The sequence below is a fragment of the Ailuropoda melanoleuca genome, chromosome 12 (assembly GCF_002007445.2).
Source record: "Ailuropoda melanoleuca isolate Jingjing chromosome 12, ASM200744v2, whole genome shotgun sequence".
NCBI classification, from domain to species: Eukaryota; Metazoa; Chordata; class Mammalia; order Carnivora; family Ursidae; genus Ailuropoda; species Ailuropoda melanoleuca.
Genome location: NC_048229.1, coordinates 66,081,866 through 66,094,856, shown reverse-complemented (window position 1 = coordinate 66,094,856; position 12,991 = coordinate 66,081,866). Strand labels below are relative to the sequence as shown.

At 40.5% G+C, this 12,991-nt stretch overlaps 1 long non-coding RNA gene across 1 annotated transcript; it reads left to right on the top strand.

The window, feature by feature from the left end:
• The first annotated feature begins 1,089 nt into the window (after window positions 1-1,089).
• LOC117804563 lies at window positions 1,090-12,144 on the top strand. Its single transcript, XR_004629043.1, has 3 exons — window positions 1,090-1,216; window positions 3,064-3,126; window positions 12,031-12,144. It is a non-coding gene; the product is annotated as an uncharacterized LOC117804563 (long non-coding RNA).
• Window positions 12,145-12,991: the final 847 nt, after the last annotated feature.

Here is a 12,991-nt window from a genome sequence, read left to right as displayed (position 1 = left end):
CTTCTGCAGGGGCTTCCTCTACCCTCTACTGGGATAAAACCAGCCATCTTCAGCCACATTCTTTCTAAACAGAACATTCTCATATGCCAAGGTCATTCCACTGAATCACTGTCTGCTCCACTGTCTTCTTTTTCTTCAGATTCCACAGTACTTATTCAACAAGACAGAAAGATAGAAAATGCCTTTCAAAATTGGAGGACAAAGTTGGACATTTACAGGCTTCATCCATTTGTTTTGTTCCCATTCCCAGTCCAGGATGTGCTTGCATATCTTCTGGCCTAAGCACCCCTTAATTAAGACATGACTTACAAATCATTTTCATGGCAACAGGCTGCGATGTTATGTGCCTTAGAATATTTCAATAATGAGCTCTGAACAGAGCAAACTCTTTGTTTCTGTGAAAGATGTTAATTGAAGGAATTTTTTTTTTTTTTCCAAAAGGACATTGAGCAGAAACCTATGTACTAAGCAAAACGTAGATGATGCCTCCCCTTTTATCTGCTGTTCCTTTAAACAGAAAACAAAACACAACTCCCAGCAAACCAACTGTTCTGGCAGGAAAAAGAAATAGCCTCGGTATTTGTATTCTCCAACAAAGTCGGTAAGGAAGGAAGAAAAGGTGAACGCTGCAAATACCATTCAAAGCACCACAGAAAATAGCCAGTTCAGTTTCTCTCAGCAGCTGGAAGGAAATGTCTCAGCAGCCCCCCCACCCCACCCCACCCCATTCCCTTTAAAATTCTTTTTAGTTACCAAATTCCTTTATGTTTCTTTTCTTAGAAAAGTGACTTTATAGGTCATTAAACAACTATTAAAAACACAAGTGAGCAAAACCCAAAGCGTGGGCCTTTTTCCTTTGATTTTTTTTTTCCTGGTTCTCAGAAAAGGGTTTTGAGAGCTGGAATATTTTTGTTAATGTCTTTGTGGGCATTTAAATAGTCTTTCCATTTGTAACATCCCCTAAATAAGGCAGTTATAGGAAACCTGCCTTGCATTAGCACACCTGCTGGGCCAAAACTCAAACATGTATTACCCCAAATGGGACACCTCATTTGCCAAACAGACCTGAACTTAAAATTACCTGCTTCTCTGGATTGCTACACCCGGTTTTCATCAACCTGCATGGAACTTTTCTATGTCCTCTCTTCATCCCCCAACTGGACAAGAAAGCAAAAGGCAAAGAAAGACAGCGGAGGGAATTCCTCTTTCAACCCAGGTGAGTACAGGTGAGTCCCATTTACCAAGGTCCTCACCAGGCTCAGGCATGGTGCAGCCTTTTCAAGTCCCAAGTTCAGGCTGACTTCAGGGTGGAAGTGTTCCCTTCACTTGCAAGTTTCTTTGAAAGTGGAATCTATCAAAGGAATCTCTACACAAATTACATGGTAAATTACTGTCTCAGCTCTGGCCGTCTCTCTCTGCCCCACCGTTCAGCTCCCTCACCCATGGGTGAGCTACCGGGGAAAGGCTGCAAGATAAGCAGATTATAGAATATCATGTGCCTCGGGCGACTCAACTTCACAGCCAAACTTCTCCAGCCCAGGCAGTTCATCTGATTCATACGGGTCGCAGGCTGTTTCAATTAATGCCCCGCTAATGACTAAAGTTTGTTCCCTAACGTGGAAGGGTAACTAAATAGGAGCCAGGCCCAGGACCTGGAGCATATCTGTTCTGTCCCACCCTCTATCTCGAAATGCTCTGGCCACTGGCTGACTTATGAGAAAAGGAGGAGATGGGCTTGGAAAGAGTATAGAATTCCTTTCATATAGAAACCTTTAATGTCACTCTCCTATCATTACCAATGCAATTCTGAGAGTCTTCCGTGGCCTGTGGGTCCTAAGGTAGTGAGTAACAAGCCCTGATATGAAAACAGAATGCAGACAACAAATTAGCATTTTGAAAATAAAAAGCCCGGCTTTTAATCCTATTAAGATCATGGCTGCTTTTTTTTTTTATTTCTCCCCCTCCCCTAAAAACTCTGAAAGAGATAATGATGTCCCCATTAACATAAATGCTGAAATCAGCATTTCCTTTGAAAGAAGTTGTTAATATTTGGAAATGGTCGAATTTCCAATCCAAGCTTTGATTGTTATTCTATACTAGCCGGCAAGTGCCAAGGTCACAGGGAGATTCACCTGCAGACTGAGCTAAATGAATCCACTCGGCCACAATGCATGTATAATTTAACATTCTCCTCTCAAGTACTTCCATGCATTCCTAAAAAATATTTTATTACAATAACAAATTGGTTTCAAAATCATGCATTATGTATTCTGAAATTAGGTCTGCCAGTGAGACCGGGATATACAAACATGTATACTCGCAGGCAAGGCCGGAAGTGCACACGAATGCCGGTGATGGCCAGGATGGAGCTTGAGAAGAACAGTGAATTCCACAAGGAATCCACTGTCACTCCTTTTATTATCTTAATCTGAGTATTTGGAAAGAAAAACAGCCAACTGATCATTTGAGGTAAATAGCTGTTAGAACCCTAATCACCCCTTTGCCTTGAATCGTCTCCTCCCTGAGAAGGTAGAGTGTGCTCTTGTGCAGACCTATCCGGTCTCCTAAAAATAGGCTTGCCCAGCAGTTTTCACAAGCTTTACTTAAAAAACAAATACTCCTTGAATTTTTAAAAGTCTTCTTTTCCTGTGATCTGACACTTTCCCAGTACACATTTTACAGAAACTGGACTTTAACAAAGCTTCTTTGAAACATGAAAGGTAAAGATATCAAAACCGTTCTTACAAATTTGTGTTACGAAATTGACTTGCTCGGCTGTAAGCTTTCATCACAGAGTTATCCCAAAAAGTTAACGTATTCAGAAAAATCCTTAGGATTCCCGGCACAAACACAACCCCATATAATGTTTCCCTAATAGATGCTTGTTCTGCTCTTCAACTTTCATCTGAAGTTAAATACACATTGATTTAGCGTCTTTTACGACAGAGGAGTGGTGGCTTTCTCATGCAGGATATGTGTGTTTCCTGAGATGCCCATATACAAAGCATTCAAATAAATGCTTTTCTCATTCCTTCAGGGTTGGTTTTTTTTTTTCTATTTTAGACATTTACATCATACTGAAAAAAAGTTAAACCTCACCAAATGGCTTTACTGAATTCTGAAAAGGTAAGATCCCCACCCCCTCCAAATGGTGAGTTCCATGATGCAGAAGGCATCTGATCTTAAAAATGTGAGAAAAAAATTCAGGAGAATTTTGCTATTTGAAAAGTTTCTTAGGCATGAACTTGATCTCTCTATATTAAAAGAAGAAAATATCTAGTTTATTTCAATAGGGAATTTGTTTTTTCATTAACTTGCAAGCTAAACATCATTGGTATGTTTCCACTGGTCTACTAACTTGGTGAATAAAACAATAAAATTCCTAAGAGAACCACTTATAAATCTCTTTAAATTAAAATCAGTCTAATTTTTATTATAAGACCAACATCATGATAGGCTTTGTATTTTTAAGGCAATGCCCAGACCTAAAAAAGTTTAATTCCCTGACAAGAGCTTTTAATAAAGACAAATCATGGGTAAAATTAGATGCTGCAATCTTTCCTTCTCAAAAAAAAAAAAAATCTGCAAACACTGTGTTAAGAAACCGTTTCTCCTTAATTTCGTTTCGATGTAGTGATATGACTAGACATATAGCTTTTCTATAGTGAAATTATAAGGAATAATTTTCTCTAACCTAATCAGTAATATCTGAAAATGGGAAATGTTAACAGCATAATTTCTGATTTCTTTTGTATTGTAATTTAGGCTGACACATTAAAGCTTTGCTTTTCAGGAGAACAATTAAGAAATTATTGATAGAAATTAAATATTACTGACAATTGAAAATGCATTTTTTCTCCTGTGCTGCGTCTGAAAATACCACTCCCACCTCCCATCCAAGATAATCTAAGCTAAGATAGTAGAAAAGTAAAAATGAACTAAAACGTTTGTGGTTTTGTGCTAAACAAAAAGGTGATTTATACAAATAAGCAAATTCCAGAATATATATGTATACATATAAATTTGAAAATCCTCTACAAATGCCTTAAGTTGTAATCTGCAGGCTAAATGATTAAACTCTCTCTGGGTTCGTTGGCTACAAAGCTATATCCTTCATTTTAGCTGTGGGCTATTTTAAGCTGAATACAAACTGCTTTTTTATTTGTTATTAAAGGCAGTTCAAATCTTACACCAGCCTGCGTGTACAGTATACAAGCCAATGTACACCATTTAGGGAAATATTAAAATAGGATTAAAAATGGAAAAAAAATAAAAAGCCTTCAGTAATAATTAAATTTCTTTCCCACACACTACAACAAACAGTTACATAGCCAACTTTCCTAATGCGGATACGAAAATCCTAACTGGTAATTCACGACGCAAATGGAAACGTGTTACAAACTTCTTTTCAAATTGGGCTTGAGAAGGTGCTCCAATAACCACAAAGTGTTTCGATGATGAATCATAAATTCATAAACTCATAGACGTTCCAAATTCAATCCATGAAAAGGACTAAATAACATCACAAACGGGAGGCCAGGGTTCCAGGGGAGAATGCCAGAAGTCAATGCTTTCTGATACATCCTAAGCAGAACAGGAGTTGTTAATACAAGCCTCTTCTAACAGCTACCAAGGTAGGATCTGAAGAGACCGAATCCCTAATGCCACCTATCAAAAAATAAAAGTCAACGAAGCCAACGGGAAGCATCAAATGGGTTTTGAATCTAAATATTCTTCAGGAACTTTTTCCTGAATTGGCAGCTGCAAGAATCCAACAGATAGCATGACAATAAGGTCGGCAAGGTCCACATTCCCGGGGTGGTCTGGGGCTGTTTTATTAAGAATGTGCTAGGAATTCCAGTTTTGCAAGAGCAATAGGCTGAACTCAGCTGCCGTCCCTGTTCTGTCCCCGATCTGGCCATCTGCCAGAGAATGACACCCTTTCAAGGACAGAGTAAGAATGGCTTCCCCCCTACTCCCCAGCCCCGAGCTCCTGGTTTCCGGGCAGAAACTCTGAGGAGACTTCAACTTGGTCACCTTCAGCAGGCCAGAGATGGAAAGGGGGGAAAAGAAGGTGCCGAACGCTGTCTGGAGCCTCCCTTCTCCGTGGGCCTAATGTTGCTTGGGCCACAGAACAATTGCAACAATAAAATGCAGTGTGTCCTGGGGTCCCCCTCTGAAAGAATAAAACTGGAAGCCTGTCAGTCATGCTGAATACTGAACCAAAAGCTTACACCGTGGGGTTCGGTGCCTTGAGCCAGGCTGCATTCACAGACAAGGCAGACAGATGCACGGCCTTTGACAAAGCCAAGAGATGGGCATTTCAAAAATAAAATCATCTCCCAATTACAGGGAGCCCTTCCTCCCTGGGACCCCACAGCACTCTATCAACCTAAATTGGAATCCCGTCTACCGAGCTGCCTTCAGTGCAGCCACTCCAGTACAAATTGGATCAAACGCTCTCAGATTAATTCCTGGAAACCTGTATTCATCTTTGTATATCTTTATTACAAAACTAGCCACAAGACCGCTCTACAATTTTCATTACCAGAGCGGCTTTCGGAGCTGGATTACGCCATGGTTTATCCCTCTGTGACCCCAAACCATCTTGTTAGCCCAGTTATTGTATATTCATGCAACACACCTGAGCCCAGGATAATAAGAGAGTTATAGTGAACGAGGGGAGGGGGTCCCTTTTATTGCATTGGATGCACTGCTTTTCTGCAAGAATATTTACCCTGCCACAGACACCCCCAGAAGTCCATACCTCATGCCCATGCTCCCTCCTGTCCCCTAGCGCCAAAGACCCTCATGACTCTCCCCTATTTGAAGGGGAGCGAAGAAAACCCGAGGACTGCCTAGCCTTCTCGGTGATGGCCGAACTTCATTGCTAAGACTGGGGCGAGGGATAGCCGTGTTCTTGGGCTGATTTGGGTAAGGGAACGGAGGTGCACAGTCTGAAGCCAGGCCACAGAGAAAACCTGGCCCTTCGTGGGAAAAGAGCTGGATTTTTATCTGTAAAGGGAAGATGGAAACTTTATACGCATAAAATAGAAGACGGGAATGAGGACAGTCAATGGTCTTGGCTGTAGCAAACATTAAAAATGTTTGTTTCAGGGAAGTGTGGTTCTTAGAACACTTCTGCCACTGGCAAGTGTCAAATAAAGTGATGATTATAATCTATTAGAATATATTAATATCGATTTCTATTACACATAACCATAGTATCTCCAACTATTTCATTGGAAATTAGATGGTTTATTTTTTAGATTTTTTTTCTTTTTTTCTTTTTAGAGAGGGGGAGAGAGAGGGAGAGAGCAAGAGAGAGAAAAAAAGAGAGAGGTGGGGAGGGGCAGACAGACTCTTAAGCAGACTCTGCATAGAGCACGGAGCCCAACTCACAACCCTGAGATCATGACCTGAGCCAAAATCAAGAGTCTGACGCCTAACCAAGTGAGCCACCCAGGTGCCCCTAGATGGTTTATTTTCTACCAGCTTGGTTATTTCTCTCTCTCTCTGTCTCTCTCTCCACATTCACACATACACACAGAAATATAAGTATATACATATTCACACATGATATATAACTGTACATACACATAGGTATGTATACACATTCTTATAGACCATTATATATGTATACACACACACATACACACATGCACATGCCTGTGCACACACACACACACACACACACATAATTTAGGTGTAGCTATTTCCTCTCTCACAGCAATAGGCTCCCCTTGCTGAGCATCACCTCCAGTAACTCTTCAGCCTGCTCCCTCCTTTATTCCCACCCCCACCCTTCCCTTTCTCCCTTCTTTTCCTCTCTTCCTTCCTCCCTTTCTTTTGAAATAATGCCAGCTTGGTTCTTAAGACAGGAAGAAGAACCTAGAGGAATAATCCATTATTTATATATTCCAGGGAGACCTGAAGACTTCTTTTTCTCATTCCTTTTACTAACTGTGAGGCTAAAGTACAATGAGACTAATTTCAAATGTGGATGCAAAAAAGAAATAGTCTCACTGTTTTATGGTCATGTTCTGGTTCCTTTTTTTTTTAAAAAAAATCACCTCTTTATTTCTCACTGCTCAAAGGAATGATGTAAAAATTCATGCACACAGATTACTGCACCTGCATTGTTCTTGGACCTTAGATCCTCTCAGGAAGTGGGTCTTAAACATACGTGGTTATCAGATCACCCGGGAATTGCTACTCAAGGTGGGGCCACCACATCTGGGAGCTTGCTACGTTTGCAAAATCTTGGGCCCCATCCTGGACCTACTGAATCAGAATCTGGTTTTCAACAAGATCCGCAGGTCATTTGTATGCATTTTAAAGTTTGGAAGTCCTAAGAGTGGGGAGTTTTAATTACTTATTTATGGACCCTATACTTCAGACCCACTAAATCAAATTCTTTGAGATTAGATACCAGGAACTCATATACCCTCACATGGGGGTTCTTCCTGCTGTCATCCCTCTGCTTAGGTGTCTGCAGTTGGGGCTCTATTGCCTCTGCTTTTGGTATCTCAGAGTGAGAGCCATGGTCCTCCATCAAGGGAAAAAAAATGCCATAAACAAAATTCAGAAACAAACAACAAATGCAGAGAAAGAATTATATTGTAGATGAAAAAAGATTAATATCTCTAATACACAGAAAATGCTTAAAATGAATGATAGAGGACAAACACCCCTGTGGAAAAATAAACAATATGAACTAACAATGCACAAAAGAAGAAATACAAATTGTCAATAAACAGGAGGCTTTTTTTTTTTTTTTAAAGAAGCCACTTCCTTAAACTCTCCTGCCTGGACCAAGCTGAATAACTACCAAGGGTCCTGATTTCTTAAGACGCGTCCTTTGTCCCGTAGGAAAGTTTCCTTGCTCTCAGCACGTTCACACCTGCCATCTCCCTCAAGGAGCCTCTGAAGACCCACTGCCTCCTGGTGGTGTTCTCCACTGACCACATCTTACTTCGTACTCTCCGTTGTCCTACTTTTCTGCCATCTTCGTGTCCTTCATTTTAAAGCCACCATCTTGTACAGTGCTGTCGACTGAATGTCTATGCCCCACCCTCCCCACAAACTCCCAAGGTGATGGTATTAGGAGGAGGGCCTTTGGGGGGTCTTTAGGACGAGATGAGGTCATGAGGGTAGAAACTGTCATGAATGAAATTAGTGTCCTGACAGGTCACAAGAGAACTTTTCAAAGAGCGATTGTTTCCTGCTCTCTGCCTTGCGAGAATATAAGGAGAAGTTGGCAGTGGGCTCTCGCCAGAACCTCACCAGGCTGGCAACCTGACTTCTGACTTCCCAGCCTCCAGAACTGGGATGAATTCATTTCTGTTGTTCCGTTTGTTCAAAGTCTGTGGTGTGTTGCTACAAACTCTGACAGACTCGTGAACATGCAGTTTTGTGGATACGATCTTTTTTTAACTAAGCCATAGGCTTATATAATTCTCCTTCCTACAGATTTCCCTTTTCCATGCCCTCGGTCACCTACCCATCCCTGTGCTCTACCCACCACCTAACATATTATAGCTTAACCAACTTTCAGGATCCCCTTCAAGACACAAGTGAAAGGAGAATAAAACTTCAGAAAGGGTCCAAGATTCTAGCTTATTCATCCAAAAAGGAACCTCGGGGAAGTGGCATGTTCCCAGAAGTATTTAAGCACCAGAGGTTCCTTCTCAGAAGCTGGGCAAGGGATTGCCAGCTAAGACCTTCAGCAATTTCCCTGTTCTGGGTACATGATGATTTGTGCTCCATTTGATTGTTTCTTCCATATGCTGATTGGTTTTGATTCATTACACAACACAGAGTCCATGAGAAAAGTCATTTTTCAAGTTAACGGGTGCATGATGAAATTAGATTAAAGTTTTTTAAATTTGCAGGTAGGAAAAACATCAACAGGGGACCAATATAAGAGATCTCGAGGAAGAGAAATAGAAAAAGGCAACATATTAAGACTAGCCTTGTTTGGGGATGTGGCTATTTCCCATTAATATGGAAGGTTTGCAGGGGGATAGCTGTGCCCCTCCTTGTTCCTCTTTATTCCTGTCAGTTTCCCCCCAGAGCTTTGCTTATCTCGTCCTTTCTCTGGCCAAGGGCCTGACTGAGAGTCTTGTGCCTCGCTCACCCTGCGGGGCTCTCAGATCAGTAGGAAAAGAGCCGTGTGACCGGAGGCCGTGGGAGTTTATCCCACTGGAGATGCTGCATGCCATTCAGTTGCTCTAGGCCCCGACCAGCCCAGACCCCAATGATTGTGTTCCTTTCCTGAGCCCAGGGGAAAATATGGCAGGCTTCACCATGGGAGATGTGCACGCAAAACCTATTTTCAGGATGAATGGAAGCCAAGCCCCTTCTTCCTTCTCTTTATCTGTTTCCTTTTGTATGTCTCTTCTGCCTCTTTATTTCCACTTGATGTTTTTCTTGACCATTTCCCTTAATTTTTCTAATTCTCCTTTAAACATGCCCACTGAAATGATCACGATGCCTATGGGGAGGAAAACACAACATACCACTATTTTTTTTTTTTTTAAGCTTGGTGAAAAAACAATCCCCTTTTAAGCAGTGACAGCCAGGACTCCGTAATCTGTACATACAATTTAATCCTTTAAAGAATCAGCAGGGCCCACATCAATCAAGAGCCTTCATCAACTTGTAAAAACAATATTTTGATTCAATCAGATTCAAAGCCCTAAAATTCTCAGCTAATTAATGCAGGGTCACTCTGGGGCTGTGCAGTGGTGGCTGGTACCACGGTCAAATATTTACCCTTGGCACACGCACATGCGCGCACGCGCACACACACACACACTCACACACACACATTCGCATCACCCAAGGATCTGAACGATGGGCAAGAATAGATAATGCACCCATGGCAGCAGCAGGTTTCACGTGGCACCAGTATTTGGATAAATAATTATCACAAAGAGAGGAAGGAAGAGAAATGATTCTTCCATCATCATAGATGCACCCAGGGAAGTAAAAGTCTGTTAAAGGTAAATGGACAGTGATCAGCCAACACCCTGCTGACCGTTCTATTTTAACGTTACGTATGTCTCAAGCAGAGAGGTGTTTTGTACAGTCCTTCCTTTAAACATTCAAAATAAATGACAGGCTTAAAATTTCATAAGACAGCAAATTCATGCCATGGGATCTTTTCATTAGGCCCAGCTTCTGATAAATTTGCTTTGGTTTACACCCTGAGACATTTCAAACCTTATGTATTTATTTGGTGCAGAGGGGTGTGTGGGGGCATACGCAAAATCATACTGTATATGCTTTTGGTAAGTATGACTTCTGAGTATGTTAACACTTTATATACATGGAAAATCATATAATTTACTTATACAAATGCAAAAAGAGAAAGCATCTGGATGTCTCATTACTGGTAATAGTGATTTGGATTTCTTCTTTTAAAACGTGGAAGATAGGTAGGTAAACTGAAATTAAGTTTATGCAAAAAGTTCATGTAACTTTGGCCCTTGCCCTTCTTCCTTCTTTACTTTGGATCTCCTTTAAACTCTTTACAAATGGTCTACTGTGATTCTAGTTGCAATGTTGCAGTAGACAGTTGTGTAAGATGTTATTGGGAGATACTGTCTACAGAATATATGAGATCTCTCTGTATTATTTCTTATAATTGCATGTGAACCTACCATTATCTCAAAATTAAAAGTTTCATTTAAAAACTCACGTGTTGTACAATTGTAGGATAGACACAGAATTGGGCAGGCTTTTTCTTCTATTGTTAACGAATCACTTCAGCTCATGTGCCCGCTCCCCCTCTCACTTCCCAACCTTCTAGAAAGTTCTACGAACAGCAAACACAAGAAAACTATTGACAGCCCCCTTTTCTTTCCTTATGATTGAGAAATTGAGGGTTATGCCTCTACTTTTAAAAGTTCTGAATTTATCTTCAAGGAAGATAAAAGAGACAATATGTATCTTTTAGGAAAAAAATTAACTATTTAAATAATGGTCAGCCCTGTACCTCCTTAAATCCCCCACATGTTTATAGTTATCACCCCATGAATTTTAATAATTGAGTGAAGATTAGAAAAATTATTCATGGGGGGATACACAGTAGTTACAAACATGTTCCAGGTCAAGTACCATAACTATTCCAAGTTAGGCCACAGTGGTCATATGAGTAGAAACATGCTAACAGTGAACTTGCACATTTGTTGAGCTTTCTGACTGACATCAATCACTGTGACCTATCTGATTGTTGAGCAATCAGCATCGATCACTGCGACAGACCAAATGAATGTTGTGTCTTTACTTAAGCTCAGCATTTCACAAATATAACAAAGCTTGGACGCATAGTATAGTGCCGGGATTATTTTTTTTAAACACTCAAGCTGGTCTACCTGGGGCTACTTGATAAAACATTTGGACTGAATTAAATAGGCACTTCTGTCAGACAACTGATTTGATTGATTTTTTTTTCCTGCTGTATTAACTGGTTATTTTGATTTTCTATAGACATTTAAAAGACTTACAGAATTAGACTCCTAGAATTTCTGCCCCAAAAGGGTCTTTACAGATTGTATAGTCTAGGGTTTTCTTCAAAATTTCATAGGTCTCAGGGGCGCCTGGGTGGCACAGCGGTTAAGTGTCTGCCTTCGGCTCAGGGCGTGATCCCGGCGTTATGGGATCGAGCCCCACGTCAGGCTCCTCTGCTGTGAGCCTGCTTCTTCCTCTCCCACTCCCCCTGCTTGTGTTCCTTCTCCTCGCTGGCTGTCTCTATCTCTGTCGAATAAATAAATAAAACCTTTAAAAAAAAAATTTCATAGGTCTCAAATGAAAAAAATCGAGGGGAAGGGTATTTTCATTAAATATGTCTGGGAAACACTGAGCTCGAGATGTTCAATGTTTGGTTGATTCCTTATTTGCCCAGAAGTTCCCAAAAGCTTTAACATGCTAATACGCATTATAATTCTAAAAAAGAAGAATATAATATGCAGGTTCTTCTAAGCTTACATTCAAAACAGAGTCTTTTTTTTTTAATTTCCACAGATCAGAATTCTAATTACCAAGTTTTGAACCACAATGATGCATAACAAACTATATTATAAATACGGAAACAAACATCCAAAGAAGCAACTGGTCTTCTTTAAAGTACTTCCTTACTTCCCAAGAACACACGCAGACGGCCAACAGACACATGAAAAGATCTCAACATCACCCATCAGCAGGGAAATGTGAATCAAAGCCACAATGAGACATCCCCTTACACCTGTCAGAATGGCTAGAATCAAAAAGACAAGAAATGACAAGTGTTGGCGAGGGTGTGGAGAAAAAAGGACCCTTGTGCACTGTTGGTGGAAATGTTAATTGGTGCAGCCACTGTGGAAAACATTACAGAAACTCCTCAAAAGTAAAAACAGAAATGCCATATGATCCAGCAACTCCACTACTGGGTATTTACCCAAAGAAAATGAGAATACTAATTCAAAAAGACATATGCACCTCTGTTTATTGCAGCATTATTTACAATAGCCAAGATATGGTAGCAACCCACGTGTCCATCCATAGATAAACGGATAAAGAAGATATGATACACACACACACACACACACAATGGAATATTAGTCAGCTATAAAAAAAAGAATGAGATTTTGCCATTTGCGACAATATGGAGGGACCTAGAGGGTATTATGCTAAATGAAATAAGTCAGACAGAGAAAGACAAATATCATATGATTTCACTTACATGTGGAATCTAAAAAACAAAATAAATGAACAAATAAACAAAACCAGAAATAGACTCTTAAATATAGAGAACAAACTGGGTTGCGAGGGGTGAGAGGGATGGGTAAAATGGGTGAAGGGGAATGGGAGGTACAGACTTCAAGATATGGAATAAACAAGTCACAGGGATGAAAGGTACAGCACAGGGAATACTCAATAGTATTATAATAGTGTTATATGGTGACAGATGGTAGCTACACTTATGGTGAATGTAGCATAACATATC